Here is a 16,604-nt window from a genome sequence, read left to right on the forward strand (position 1 = left end):
AAGAAATAAAGTTCCTTAAAAGCTTGCATGACAGAGAGAACCCTTTTGGTAAACTCGCATCATTTTTGCTGTGACAGAGATAACCCTGAAAGTTACTCGCATCACACAGGAAATAAATAAATAATTATGTAGGTATAATCTACCTTCATCTGAAGAATAGATGATATAATTTTTTCTCCTCTTTTTTGTCCTTTCTTCCATTTTTTCTTTCAATCTTCTAATTTCTTGCCTAATTTCATCTTCACTGTCACGTGCACGACGTCTTTTCCCCATGTTGAAAGAAATAAGTTCCTTGTTTGAGCGGACGTGCGAAGGCTTCGGCATGAACACGACGAATGACGAGAACGAACGATGAGTACGAGTGGCAGGGTAAGGATTAGTGTTGCCATTTTAAAGTTTTTAAAATGAGCAAAATAAAGAATAAAACACAAATTAGCTCTAAATATTCGTGCAAGGCTGGTGCGTGGGGACGTTACTACAACAAGTAAACGATAAATCGCTAAGAATGAAGCTGCGAAACATAATAAACGTTTATTGCATGAATTCAGGTTAGGTACATTGCAGACTACAGTGCATAAAAATAGTAAGTATCACCAAATTCTACTTTTTCAAGCATACACAATGAAAGAACGGACGGTACAAGTTACATCAAATCACATTCTTATGTGTTTTTCATCAACAATACCTCGATATATTTCAATTAATTAATTGATTCATTTAATGAAGTATTCGGATCATCATCATCACTAATTTCAGAGCCACGCTCTTGGCGGTGTAGCATCCTACATGCAACTTTTTAGGGAAAAATAGAGCATTGGTTTCCCTCTTGCCTTCTGCTCCGCAGTACTCAGACTGACGCGAGTGGGATGGCGCCCAGAGTAGTCTATTTCAAAGCCGTAGTAGGACTCCTATCCTCCGCCTCTGAATAGTATTGACAGTTACTACTGCCCTCTGTGAGTTTCCAGGTTACAGTCCCTGTGACTCGCCTCTTCCGATATACATACATACACACATTACGATGTATTATTCAGATATAAATACGTAAAAATATGACAATAAAAACAACACCAGCTTATTATAAATAGAATAGTTCTTCTTCTTCCACACTAAAGCAGAGCGCCCAAAACGCTGACAGCATGTCCCCTCTGAACTGCTAGGTCTATTCCCTGCGCAAAAAAGCTGCTAGCTCTTGGATCGCCAGTTGCCACAAAAAGACGAGCCGAAAAATTCAAAAATAACTCCGTCTCAGGCCACGACATATACACTGACTAGGTCACTCATCTCCCTAGCGCTATCCCGTTCCTCACAGGGTCCGCTTACCTAACCTGAAGATTTGACAGGTCCGGTGTTTTTACACAAGCGACTGCCTGTCTGACCTTACACAGAAAACCAGCCCAATACAGGATAGGTTAAGTTCTCGGGGATGTGGTTTTCCTTACGACGCGACGGTTTCCTTCACCGCTGAGCACGTGATAATTATTTATAGTCCAAATATGAATTCGAATATCATTGGTTTAGGCCCGTACTGGGATTTGAACCTGGGCTACCACGGCTCTTGTTTGCGTTTTCTTTTGTCTTGGCAAAAAAATAAAAGTAATAAAGCGTTATTAATGGATTTTCTACACTTTACGCTGCGCTTTTTTTTTTGAATTTGGAGGAAGCAAGAGAAGTGTGTCAGGATCGAAGCAAATGGAATTCTATAGTATCTGCTTACCCCAGTGGGAAATAGGCGTGAGTTTATGTATGTGTATGTATGTTTTTTGTATTTCTGCCGCTTTACAAAAAAAGCAAGAAGGTACTTTCCGAGCAGCGAAACACTTTGTCTATTTGGAACTGCCTACCCCCGGTGGGATTAGGTACGAGTGTTACGAACATGAGTTTCCGTATGGAATTCCACTGGGCATCAGTTCGTATTTATGAAGTTAGTTCTGTAGCAATTAGTCACGTTTTGATTTAATCGTGCAGTTGAGGAATTGAAAGGGCAGATGAAACGCACTGATTGTGTCGTCATTTTAATGACAGAGGGGACCTCGGTGAAGAAGGCGATTATCATACGACACCGCGCACAGACGAGATTCGCGATTTTGAAAAAAAAATATAAGGATCTCCGTGGTCCAGTGGTTAAAAAAATAAATAATAAAAAAGTTTATTTAGGTAAAACCTGCGACACACATATACATCATTTCATTATATCATTCACATTTCATTCGTCATTTTTTTCTTTTTTTTTCATTTTCAACATTTTTTTTGAGCATTGGGCTCACGATCCGGAGGTCCCGGGTTCGAATACCGGTGGGAATTACAAAAATCACGCTGATAACCCGATTGACCGAAAGTAAGATGATCCGTGCTTCGAAAGTTTCGTTCAGCCGTTGGTTCCGATTACTACTTACTCATGTAAATACGTAGTCGTTACATGATCCATGTCTATCATCATCATCAATTTAAGAGCCACGCTCTTGTCGGTGCAGCATTTTCCATGCTACTTTTTAGGGATATTTTTTCCAGGGGCAGTCTATAGCGGCTCAATAATGACCCTGCCACCAGGGTTGCTGAGGTTGGGCATCCACCTCACAACCCACACAATAGAAGACCATTTTCTTTATTTTTTTGTTTTAAAGTCACATGGACTGGTATGCAATCCGCTGATGCCCTAACACACGAACACCACCTCGCCGCGCGGTCGCCTAGCGGGTTACCTATATATCTCCTATATCCAAAGGTTGTCTGAGATTTCTATCTAGCAAAAAGGCCGCTTATTGTACTCTCTTTATTTCTGTTTTTCCTAAGTGTGCAATAAACTATTTGCTGCTTACACCGTGGTCATATGCCGCGGTAAGTAAACACTTACCCTTAGGACCTTAGCTAAGGACAGATTGGCATACACTGGCTATCTTCGAAACATCACTAACTATATCTTTGTGGTTTAGAAGTTAGGAAGGACTATTTATTTATTTATTTGTACACATTAGAACACAGAAAGAAACACACAAAGAAAACAGACAGTACAGGTACTATATACATACATAGCGCGCAAACACATAACTCTCCTTTTGCTTCGCCGTTTTCGTAGAGTTGATTAGTACGTTTAAAACGAAATCTGAGGGTCTGATAAAGGAGTGGTCCGTTTAGAATAACACCACGCCATTACCAATGAGATTAGCCTCGTGAGAATTAAGGGCTGCGAGTAGCCAGTACAGAAGTCTTGCTTACTTACCCGACACCTGGAAATAACAGGTTCTAGAAGCCAAAAAAGGCGGTGAAGTGAAGGTCTGACTCGCGTACTGAGAGTTCCGAAGCTTTGACTTTGACGTTGACTATTTGTACATCGACATAGGACGCTGATTAGTTTACCAACTGCAAATAAGTTTGTAATCGCAAGAACATATTTTTGCCGATAAAAAACTGTCGTGTCCATATACAGGGTGTTAGTGACATCGTAACAAATACTGAAGGGGATGATTCAGAGTTGATATCAAGTGGTATTTCCTGTCGGAAAATTCATGTTTTTTTTATTACTGATTTTTTAATTATTTTCTGTTCCATAAGTACTTTTGCGATGGAAAATTCCACTTGATATCAACTCAGAATCATCCCAAAGTTTTCGTTACGGTGTCACTAACACCTGTATATAGAGACGACAGTTTTACATTTAAGTACCTATTTGTTTTTTTTTTGTCACACGGGTAGGTCGCGATTAGGTTGCTGCAAATAAGTTTTTAATCGCAAAAGTATTTTTTTTGTAACGAAACTTTGAACATTTTTCTTAAATTTTCTCTAATTACTTGCCTGAGCATAATAAAAAATATCCATTCAAACGCATTATTTTGGGCTAACAGTGTAATGTAAAGTTCACATCAGTGGCTGCAAGTAGTCAATTTTCAATGTTCTTTATTTGCATACTATGATGGTGCACAAGTTGGTAAGTTACATATGAGTTTCACATCACAGACCCTTTCGGGCACAACCAAATAGAAGTTTAAAAGAGAGAAGGAAGCTTTTCAAATAATAACATCAGTATCATTAATGTCTTTGATTACTTGTGGCTCTGTCGACCCCATTAAGGATTATGGTCGTGAATTTGTGTATGCATGGAATGTAATGTAAACCGAAATACAATTATTGAAGAAGAACTATTTGGAACAGCCGTTCGCAAACAAAAATTGCCAAAATACTCGATTGCGTATTGCAAAACAATTGAAATTGATAGTCGCCCAGTAACAACTGTTTCATACGATCTACGAGTGAATTTCGAAGAGTTATTTAACAAACATTTTACACAGTGCAATGAAGCGAATATTCCCAAATATGACGCAGGAATTATTACGCAAACACACTGAAAATGCCCACACTTATTTAAATGTGCATCGAGTACCTAAATAATAATAATACAGGGATAATCGTCGATTGTTGTCACACAACATTTAGATTAAATTGTCTTAAGGTGGTGTTGGCTTCCAAAAGTCCGGGACTCCATAGGCTCAAGATATGGAAACGACATACATTACTGATGCAAATAATAAATGTTCTTTAATTCGGACATCACAGTGTCCATATTTCGACATACAAAAAACATCAATGTCAAAATAAAAATTAAGCTTTATTAAATTAAGTTTTTAAAGTCTTCATACAGCATAACATCCTTCAGGATGTCGGTTTTTTATGTAACATAAACAGCTTATATGCGTCCCACTGGGCACAGACCTCCCATCAATCAACCGGAAGGGGTGTGGAGCATAGGTACTTCACCACGCTGCTCCACTGCAGGTTGGTGGACGTGTTTTACGGCTAATAACTGGGACCAACGGCTCAACGTGCCCTCAGACGGAATCATCTTACTTATCGGATAATCAGGTGATTCCAGCCTGCAATGTTCTTACCAAATAAAGGACAGTCACAAAGTGATTTCGACAATGTTCCCATCGGTAATCGAACCCGGACATCCAGATCCGGAGCGCAATGCTTTGACCACTAGTCCACAGAGGCTGTTATAATTATAATATTATAATAATGTCTTTAATAAATACAAAGCTTCGGAAAGACGCGACGCAATTTCATTCTTGGCAGTTCCGCCTATGATGCGTGAAAACTTTATCGGTTTTTTTTATCTACTCTTGTAAGATATACGTTATATAACTGTGGAACAATTTAACTTTAAAACTCAAGACAAGTTACCAAAGTTTCAACGGAATTGAGGTTGGTAATCCACCTCACAACCCACACCATAGAAGGATTTTAATTTTCCCTGTCGCATATATTGACAATCATACGTGTTCCAACACCTCTCACGCGACAATTGTTGCAATTTGCGGGCAGACGGTATTTCTAATCGATTGGGATTGTCCGATGCAACCGTTCCCAGGTATAATAGCTGCACGGTACTCGGCAGTCGGCATGATACGAATTTCTTCCAACCTTCTCGTAATAGCCCACGAGGCTTATTACCCGACGCCATCTATTGAGAACGGCTTTACACGTAAATCCCGAATAGGTTGTAGTCTGCTCTCAACTTTATATTGAAGCGTATTTTCTACTTTCATAACAATATTACAGTCTTAAAGGAAGCATTTTGCAAAATGTTCTGCAAAGAACTTCTAACGGGTAAAGTTGGAATATCAAGTTTACATAAACTACTTACTGTTAAAGACAATGGAATTTAATTTTTAGGTAGAACCTACACCTGCGCTGAGTGAAACTTCACAAATTAAAAAGAAATATTTCATAAAAACCATTAACAGCCTACTAAAATTATTCCGTACGCCAAATACTTCGCTGTAATTAAATCAATCGGTGAAATACTTTACATACTTCCGGCGAACTTTTGTTTTATGGGTTGTGAAAAAGTATTTTCTTTTTCTTCGTTTATTGTGAACATTGGAGAAGAGTGTAGGCTAGGCATGTCTGTAGGCTGCAACATTCGTGACTTAATAAGCGCAGTAAAGGAGCAAATACTAATTAAAGTGTTGGAAAGTTCGGCACTTGCGGAGGCCGCGGTCCGGCGACGGCAATGCAAACTTTTATCCCCGATGGCCGGAACAGAGAACTAAGGAAATGCTTCTACCCGCAGACACACTTCGCTTGACGTGCGCTGTGATAGATTGCAGTGCTGTTTGTGAGGGATTCTAACTAAATTAAAGCGTTTCGACGTCGTTTGCTTGCGGCTAAAGAACGGTGCGATCTTAAGTGCTCGGGATGAACCGGACACAATTACAGGCGGCAAACGGTGAACGTCGCATATAAGCTTTTATCCGTAATGGAGAAGCTCTTTCATTATTGCGTGGTCCGGCGACAATGGCCGCGTGCGCCTCGCTGCTCCCACCCGTCCTCGTGCGCCAGGCGCTTTGAATATCGACTTACAATCAAGAAAATATCCCGTATTTTATAAAAAGATGTGGCCTTTATCCTTTGTGCATATTCTTTACTGTGAAAATAAAGTGAATATAACAGCACGGATAAAATTATTAACTAAACGTCCCATACAATATCTGTGAGGCAAACGAAATCGTTCAGAAGGGAGGGCCTTAAGAGAGGATTTAACAAAGCTGTTTTTATTCTAACGCACGATCCACTATCCTAGTTTTATTGTAGTGGGTCTCGTGTGGAAGCCAATACACAACGCGCGGAGTGGTTAATGCGCCGACCGTAATATCAATAAAGAGGGGTGTGGGCGCCCCTGCCCCCCCCCCCCCCCCTATAGGGGTACAGTGCCGGTGCCAGTCGCCTCCGTGTCGACTTTCCTCCGATACTTAAAATATGGCGTGTCATCTTCCCGGCTCGGCGTACTCGTTTGTACAACGAGATTTGTTCGGCGGTTGTTTCGCGAAAATCATTTTTGTAATACGAGGCTTTCACAATTTCTATACCCTCTGAAGAGGTATTATGCCGTGGAACTAGCCGCTATTCTCGGATCAGCTATCCATCGGATTTTCCGGTCCCATTGAAATTTTTGAATAGAAAATGTATAAGAGCAACAACGGTGCGTCGAATAAAGCGAAATTATCCCTTTTTACAATTTTGTCAACACTTTTACCCTATTTCAGAATATAGATTCTATTATTGTATTCAACAAAATGTTATTTCCTCAGGTTATTTCTTAATTTTTATTTGACAGATTTTGAAGTCGGTAATTTTTTTTTTTTATTCCTTTTTTATGTCTAAAGATATGCCAATCCCAACATAGCCAATTACAGCAATACACCACATTAAATGTCAAGTCACTGAAAAAATCTATAACTAAATTGTAGAACGCAACAACCCCGTCAGAAGTTGGGATATAAAATTACGTTACCAACCATTTCTAGACACCGACACCAATCAGTTTTTGCTCCCCATTCTATTTTCTATTTGTTCTCAAGGCTGTATTGTTTGCCTATTTAAATATGTGTCAGAGATTTCTCCCCTACAAAAGGGTGATAAAAGCCTGCAATGTCAACACGGTGTACAAAAGTAATCTCAACAGTTTTCCTTTTTCCCCCATTCTTTTCCCGCGGCGGCTAAATTTTCACGGCTCTTGAACTATGTATTTTTAGCGGTTCAAATTCGGAAAATCCACGAGTTTCTCGAGATTGTCTCTACGCTTAAGGGTTCGGCACACCAAAAGCAGGTTAAAATGCGTGCTCATTGAGGGACCACATCAGAACTTTGAGGTTCTGATTGCGTTAGTAAAAGTTCTCAAAAGATAATCTTACTTAATGGTAAGTGACGAAGTGATGGAGGATGATGTGTGATGACTGATGATGATAATAATATATGATGAAAATAATACTAACGGCCTCCGTGGTCCAGTGGTTGAGCATTGGGCTCACGATCCGGAGGATTTGAACCCGTTCAAATCCCGGTGGGGACATATCACAAATATCACTTTGTGATCCCTAGTTTGCTTAGGACAGTACAGGCTGATCACCCGATTGTCCGAAAGTAAGATGATCCGTGCTTCGGAAGGCATGTTAAGCCGTTGGTCCCGGTTACTACTTACTGATGTAAGTATGTGGTCGTTACATGAGCCACGTCAGGGGTCTTTGGCGGCTCAGTAATAACCTTGACACCAGGGTTGATGAGGTTGGTATTTCACCGTACAGCCCACACGATAAGAAGATGATGATGAGAAATGATGGATTTTGTGGTTAATGTGATACCTCCGAAACGCATTTCTCGGGAATGTGGGTCTCCTCACAATGTTTTCGTCCACTTCTAAAGTGAACGTAATCGTTTCACCACTTGTTGATAGTTTTTGATTGCGTGTCCAAAATCCTTCGTCTATCTGGCGGACAGTAGTATTGGTACCTACATGTTTTAAAATTCAAAAAAATATTTATTCTACGAAATTGGCTTACAAAGTTAGCGCTTTAGGAACGTCAAAAATTAAATTACATATTATGTAACTAGCTGTAAAACTACTACCACATCGGAATCAATAACGCTGAGGGAAAGACGTGGCCAGAAAACCTCCCAGCACAGGGCTCTAGTCCTACTGTTTCGTGTTTCATGTTAGCGGATATTTATCCCATAGAATGCAGATAGGCGATAGTTTATCAACAATAGGTACTGTAAAAAAATAATGACTGCTGGTAAAATATCCCGACCATTGTTACGAGCATCAGATAGCATAGATTTTTTTTTTCATTGTTTCCATATACATATATCCATTACAAACGGCAATACAGCTTACCACTTATCACGTTGGTCTAGCAGAAAGCTCGACGAGGCGTGAGTACTTAGTTCATCTTACGATGGATGTACCTCTGATTACCCCAATTGGCATATAGTCATGAAATGTTATGTTATGTATCTAAACAAAACAGGCCTTGCCTAGAGTGGGATTTTCAGTCAATATCCACAGTAATCAGCATTGTATTGTATTGTATTTTTACATTTTTTCTCACCTTATGGTTCTCTGGAAGAAATCGCTTTAAGCGATAAGACCGCCATATGCCATGTTAGGTACATGTTAAGAGTATTTTTGTAATAATTTCTTTTTAAAGAATATCAAAATATCAAAATGTGCCAAGTTTGGTGGCGAATTTTCATATTATTTTTTCGTGAAAAATTGGGTTCCGACATGAAAAAGGATCCAAAAGGATCCTGGGTTCCGACATGAAAAAGGATCCAAAAGGATCCGAAAGGATGTCGGAACCCAATTTTTCACGAAAAAATAATATGAAGTTCGCCACCAAACTTGATATTTTGATATTCACCCATTTGTATTTGTAATTTCCTACTTCTCTCACTCTACTTTCTCTCTTGTTTTCTCTTACTCTTGTATTTTGTTTGTTTTGTTTTATCAGCCTATGAATATAAGAAATCTGATTAATAGAGATATAAAAAAATGAGTTTTTTTTCCTCCCCTTCATTTCCTTCGCTTCAATCTTTCTCTTTCCGTTGCCGACGTAACAAGTGCGAAAACACTGTACAGCTCCGAAATAAGATAAAATCGTTATGGAAATATAAACGTAACGCGTACACCAAACCGACGGAAGATGAGAAAATTTCCTTCGCCCTCTATTAAATTACCATGAAATTTATCACAGCGTAATTAATCGCTAAATGCAAATGCTTAAAAATAACTCGGCAATATCCAATTTAAGTTTAATTTTCAAACCATAAATTCGGTTTAGCTCCCCGGAGCGGCACGGGATTGAGTCTGACTCTCCGCGAAATTGCAACGAACATTTTTATCCCTTTGTGTTGTAGTTGAAAAATTTAAGAGAGGATCCCTTTAGTCTTTGTAATTTGTAGCTCGTTTTGATTGTGTACCGATGAAACGGTACTCACCTTGCGGTCGACAGACTGTAATATTGTTCAACTTGTGAATGTTTTCGTTTATTACGATTATTTCTCTCTGTTTTCAGCCATTAGAAAATTGTAAAAGGGGAACGAACAGAAACGCTTACTGGCTTTTGTAAAATTCAATTCTAAGTAGTGTACAAGTGTAACCGCAGTACACCGACGTTGCGGAGAGGCTTAAGGCGAACTAGGTGCTCGCAGCAGAACCATAGAATAAAGATACCACTAAAGAATGGTATGAAAACATTATGTATGTACTTAAAAAAATATCTCTCCTTCCGAGAAACTGTGAACGGCATAGTTACAACACAAGAAATAAAAATAAAATTGCTATTCAAAATTACAGACTAAGTAATTTTTATTTTTTTTTGGGGTTATGTATACGTTTTTACAATAAAATACCAGATAATATTTTTAATTTGTCAGAAAATAAATTTAAAGCTCACGTGAAGATTACTTTATGTAAAAAAGCTTATTATAAGATGAATGATTACCTAAATGATAAAATATCTGGTATTGAACGTGTTCCTCTAGTTATTAAATAACATGTAATGTACCCTCATTGATTTAAAAGATGTGTTGCTGTTGCAGTTTCTTGCCATTTCTTCTCCTCAGCCATAACACCAGTTTATCCATGATAATTACGTTGAATAAATGATTCTGATTTCTGGTAGGTAATTCTCCGGCCCGCGAAGATTGTTATCGCCCAAAATAGGCTTGGTAGTGTCGTTATTGTAAACGACCCGTTGGTCATAGAATAAGGAATAATACTACGTATAGAACGGCAACTATCCGCACCCCACCAGTGTCTGAGCTAGGTTTGCCTCAACCCCCCCCCCCCCCCCCCCCGACTTCACGCACACAGATGCACATGTACGGTAACGTCAATGTGTCATGTCTGTGTAAATCGAGGTTGTTTGTATGAAGTGTCCGCGGTGTGCTTTGGTAGTGCGGCAGGTCCTTGGCAAAAAATGCGCGCGCCGATATGGCCCCCTCTAGATCTTACGTTAGTTTTAAATGGCCGTAAGAAACTAAGGAGGAAGGGAGATAGAGCGAGGGCTCGGTCTCGGTCTCGCTCGCACATACAAATGAGATTTTTGTATGGAGTATCCAGAGTGCGGCGGAACAGATGCTCCCCTCCCACCTGAAATTCAGATTACCTCAACATTTTTTTGCGGAAAATATATTTATTTACAACTCCCCTGTTTTACTAGCTTTTCTACTTCCCTAAGTTTTCCTATTACTCATAAGCTCTCAAAAATCTTTTCCGCGAAAGTAATAATATCCCGAAAAGAAATTGGTGTTCACATTATGTATTTTCCAGGCAATAATGGCTTCTTTACTTAGGTATAAAGCGCACTTCTGTGAACGTACGTAATTATAACGGAAATGTGAACTGTAGAACATTTCACTGAAAGAGCTTAAAATTTTATCCGTGACTTTGAAGGACTTCACATATCAGACCGTAAAGATCTCTCGCACCTACTCTTATCACAACCCGGATAACATAAACTGCCTATATACGTCCCACTGCTGGGCACAGGCCTCCCCTCAATCAACCGGAGGGGGTATGGAGCATACTCCACCACGCTGCTCCACTGCGGGTTGGTGGAGACAACCCGGATACTCCAATCTGATTCTTACCTAAGGTAAGTAACTGTCAGTACTATTCAGAGGTGGAGGACAGGAGTCCTGGTACGGCTTTGAAACAGACTACTCTGGGCGCCATCCGAATCGCGTCAGACAGAGTACTGCCGGTCGAAAGGCAAGAGGGAAACCACTGCCCTATTTTTCCCTAAAAAAGTAGCATGGAGAATGCTACACACACGACAAGCGTGACTCTTAAATGATGATGGCCGCTTGTCGCCTAATGCGTAAGTGCGAGCGAGAAACAGACCGCATGCTCTCTCCCTTACTCCTCAGCCATTTAAGACTAAACTAACACCCAGATGGCGTGAGGTCGCCGCTCGACACAAACAGGCGCGCGGCGAAGAGTTATCGTTCTACATGTACTTTATACAATGCTACAGTACAAGACACAATCGTATTTAAGGATTGTCTATAGAGATTAAGAAAAGAAGCAAGAAGCCGCAAGAAGAAGTATATAAAGCTAAATTTGGTGGTAGGGCTGGCAGAGGAGGACCTAGAAGAACGTACATTGACCGGCGTGCGTGTATGAAGCGATTGGTGAATATGGAGGAAGCAAGAGAAGTGTGTCAGGATCGAAGCAAACGGAATTCCATAGTCTCTGGTTACCCTAGTTCTCTTCCACGCTACGAATTGGAAAAAAACGCCCAATTTGATGAGAATATACCTTTCACACTGAAACGTATTTATTAAAGAATCATGTACTTATAAACATAATATTAAGTAAGTAAATCAAATAAAGAAGCAATAACTTGATAATTATTTACAAAAATTGTAACTTAGTAAATAGTTATAGACTTATCCGTTGTCAATTACATTCATTTCAAATCAAATCAATCATTTTATTCGCAAAGGATTCATTCATAGTGAAACAAGGAAACTATCGCGCTTCATTCAAAGGAATTGTATAATAATAAAATTAAGCAAAATTAAAAATTTTGAAAAAACCCACGACGGTAAAAATCTCATCGAAAAAGAATAAAATAACTCAAAACCCCCGACTTAACCGAATTATTATGTAAGTAACGAAATATTATATTAGACTTAAAAATACTTTCTAAAAAAGAGTTGATATCTCGAGACATCGGTAATAGATATACTTAAGTACTTACCTAAACAATGAATATGGATGTTTAGTTTACAGTTTTTTCCAAACGTGTCTGTTTCTCGAAGATATACTTAAATGTAGCGATAATAATTTTACCATAATACATAACCGAGGAATATCCGTCGGGGGCCGTTATTGAAAACCATTCAAAATCGGATCATTAGTTTAAAAGATAGGTGGTAACATTTCTTTGCACAAACGCACACACAAACATCTCTCACCCTAAACGCATATACCTGCTCCGTTCCGTAAAAATACTTATTTGAAATCTGCGATCAACCTGGGACAGTGCCACATCGCTTCAAATGCTGCAATACACATGAGTTAACATTTCCTCTATGCGCAATGTGACATTTAAATATGAATGTGTCGTCGCGTGCGCTGCCGTGAGCCATCTAATAATAATCTATGATTTTTCCGCGCAGCTGCGTCCGTGCCTTCGCGCCGCCTTCGGGGCAATTAAGGCTTCGCTGCATACAGGATGCAAGCACTTCATTATTAGTTGCTTAGCAACTATTGAACTGAGAATTATCCTAGCGAGGTGTCATGTTACGTCGTTATCCGACAACTAGTTGCTTCTGCTCGAAAAGAGATGTAACTTCAATACTTACGTTTAATTTCTTAGTACCTCTTGCTGCATTTCAAATGTTAGCGAAGTTTAAAGATTGTGATGTCACTTTTTCTTTCTCAAATCTCTATTTCATTCTTATAGTTGGAAAGTTTTGCGCCAATGTACACAATTTCCTATGAACTTGATAACAACCTCGTGACAGACATTTGTTTGGGAGTAATTCGAGGTACCGGGAAAGCATTTCTCGCAAATTGACGTCTCCCCTCGCGCGATAAAAGTTTTGATTCATATCCTTTTACGAGTAACGGGAACATATTTCTATTACTTATGTTTGTTTAGCTCTTTATACAACATAACATAACATAGAACCACGTGTGTACTCCGGAAGGCGTAGGTAGACATGTATAGATGCTTAAAACACATAGTAACGGGTTCTTACCGCGTTTAAATCAGGGATATGAGACTCCCGATATTTCGACACTGTGCGCATTTTATTCCGATATCAAATATATAAACAAGCGGCAAAGAAAGAGTGTAGACAGATATGTCTACCCGTAGAAAAGTAAGGATCTACCTACTCCACTCCAATCTCATCAGTCATCCCGTGATCAAGGCACTTGCAACAGTGTCGAAATATCGGGAGTCTCATATCCCTGATTAAAACGCGGTAAGAACCCATTAATATGTGTTTTAATTATGATAATAACCGCGTAAACCTCAAACGATGTTATGGATAAATGCTGGCTTTGTGTAACAAGGGCGAGTCTATTGCCATCATCCGGGCCCAAATCCTAGAATTCCTAGAAACCCCTGATATAAATTATCCAGCTCTTTAGAGAATAGAATTGACTTGTAAATTGTATAAAGTGACACATTTTGGGTAAGTACTCAACATTATCTCCCTAGCATTATCCCGTTTTTCACAGGGTCTGCTTACCTAGCCTGAAATTTGACAGGTCCGGTTTTAGAGAAGCGACTGCCTGTCTGACCTTCCAACCCGCGAAGGGAAAACCAGCCCAATACAGGTTAAGTCACATACCTCCGAAAATGCATTTCTCGGGAATGTCGATTTCCCCACGATGTTTTCCTTCACCGCTGAGCACGTGATAATCATTTATGATCCAAACATGAATTCGAAAACAAATTCGACAATCATTGGTTTAGGCCTGTGCTGGATTCGAACATGCGACCTCAAAGTGAGAGGCAAGCGTTCTACCAACTGGGCTACCACGGCTATTGGGTACTAAGTACTGATATCCGGAATAAATATTTTCGTCTGATTCTCAATAGGTACTTCCTCCGACCTCCGTGGTTGAGCGTTGTGGGTTCGAATCCCGGTGGGGACAAATCACAAAAATCACTTTGTGATCCATAGTTTGTTTAGGACATTACAGGCTGATCACCTGATAGTCCAAAAGTAAGATGATCCGTGCTTCAGAAAGCACGTTAAGCCGTTGGTCCCGGCTATTACTTACTAAGTACGTAGTCGTTACATGAGTCATGTCAGGGGCCTATGGCGGCTCAGTAATAACCCTGACACCAGGGTTGATGAGGCTGGTCATCCACCTCACAATCCACACAATAGAAGAAGAATAGGTACTTTTGTAAAATTACAATGTGAAATATGAAAATGAATGCTGTTTACATGTTAAATATAATTATTGTATGTACACCCCAAGAATAAATAAGTACATAGCAACATCCAATAAAGTAATTCCGGCCAAAGGAAGCAGGCAGATAACCCACTTACTGATCCGGCGTATTCTATTTGCCTGTAATAATCACGATGACAATCTGATATTACATAAAAGATTTGCCCTCTCTTTTCGATCGAAATGCGATTTTCTCCCTTCAGAGTTATTGCCGGGTCGTATCGAATTTTTGTCGCTATTGAAAGTGGAGCGCTAGTACTATGCGAAATTTTTGAATGTATTCCAATGAATAAGGAATTTTGGCGCCGCCGAGAATGCATAATACGACGAATAGGGAGGGGAGGCTGTATCTTAGTAGACTTGGATTATAATGGCGGCTCCCTCACCAGCCTTAATAACTCCACGCTACAGTAGGGTAGTTTCCAACTAGTCAAATCAGTTTATTTTTACAAAACGTCAAAACACGAAATTACTATGGAGTTTGTATGAAAGAGCAACCTGTGACGTCATAGAAAAACGTGACAAAATGTCGAGCAGAGCTAATATGGTGGTTTTTTTGCGCGATTAACGAAATAGCTCAAGAAAACCCGGACACAGATTCGTTGGCGGAATTCACTAATATCAGTCTAAAGTTTTTTAGTAAATAGTTTGCATACATTGTCGATTTGGTTTATCTGTAATGACTATGTATATGTGAAATAAAATAAAAATAAATAAATAAATAATTGGGTAGTTTCCTAGGTCAAAGATAAATTATGAAATTCTGATTACTAAATAAAGACAGACCTAAAGGTGAAAAAAAAGTCTTCCTTTTTCAATTTAACTACCCAATAGGGTAGATTCTAACTAGTCAAATCAGTTAGTTTTTCCTAAACGTCAAAACACGAAATTACTATGGAATTTGTATGAAAAGCAACCTCGTCATAGAAAACCGTGACAAAATATCGTACTTATTATTACATTTTTCTTTATTGAAATTTATAAGTAAATAAGTTGAATAGAAAAAAGGAAAGGTTTTTGTCATCATCGGTCTGTCTTTATTTAGTAATCAGAATTTCATAATTTATCTTAACTAGTCAAATCTGTTACTTTATACTTAACGTCAAAACACGAAATTACTATTTGTATAAAAAAACAACCTGGGACGTTCGTCATAGAAAAACGTGACATAAATATCGCAATTATTATTACATTTTTCTTTATTAAAATTCATTAGTAAGTTAAATTCATCATCATCATCATCAGCCCATTAACGTCCCCACTGCTGGGGCAAGGGCCTTCCCTATGGATGGATAGGGAGATCGGGCCTTAAACCATCACGCGGGCCCAGTGCGGATTGATGGTTATTAACGACTGCTAATGCAGCTGGGACCAACGGTTTAACGTGCCTTCCGAAGCACGGAGGAGCTCGATCTGAAAACTTTTTTTTTGTGGTCACCCATCCTATGACCGGCCTTTGCGAAAGTTGCTTTACTTCAATCGCAGGCCGAGCGCGTTAACCGCTGCGCCACCGAGCTCCTCACCTCAGTAAGTTAAATTAAAAAAATAAAATGGTCTTTATTTAGTAATCAGAATTTCATAATTTATCTTTGACCTAGAAAATTACCCAATTACGCAGAAAAACCACTATACTATCTCTGCTTTTCTAATTAACAACCACTCTCCTAAGACACTCTAAAGTATTTCCTACATAAATAGTAACATCTTCAATTGCTCGATCAAAACCGGATCTGTTTAACGAAACTCGACACCATCAATTAGCTGCCAACAATAAATGTCAATTAAAGATTTTCTGTCTTACGGACCTTTGTTATTCCCGATCGCCGGAATAGGTATACATAAT

This window comes from Pectinophora gossypiella, chromosome 4 (assembly GCF_024362695.1).
Source record: "Pectinophora gossypiella chromosome 4, ilPecGoss1.1, whole genome shotgun sequence".
Classification (NCBI taxonomy): Eukaryota; Metazoa; Arthropoda; class Insecta; order Lepidoptera; family Gelechiidae; genus Pectinophora; species Pectinophora gossypiella.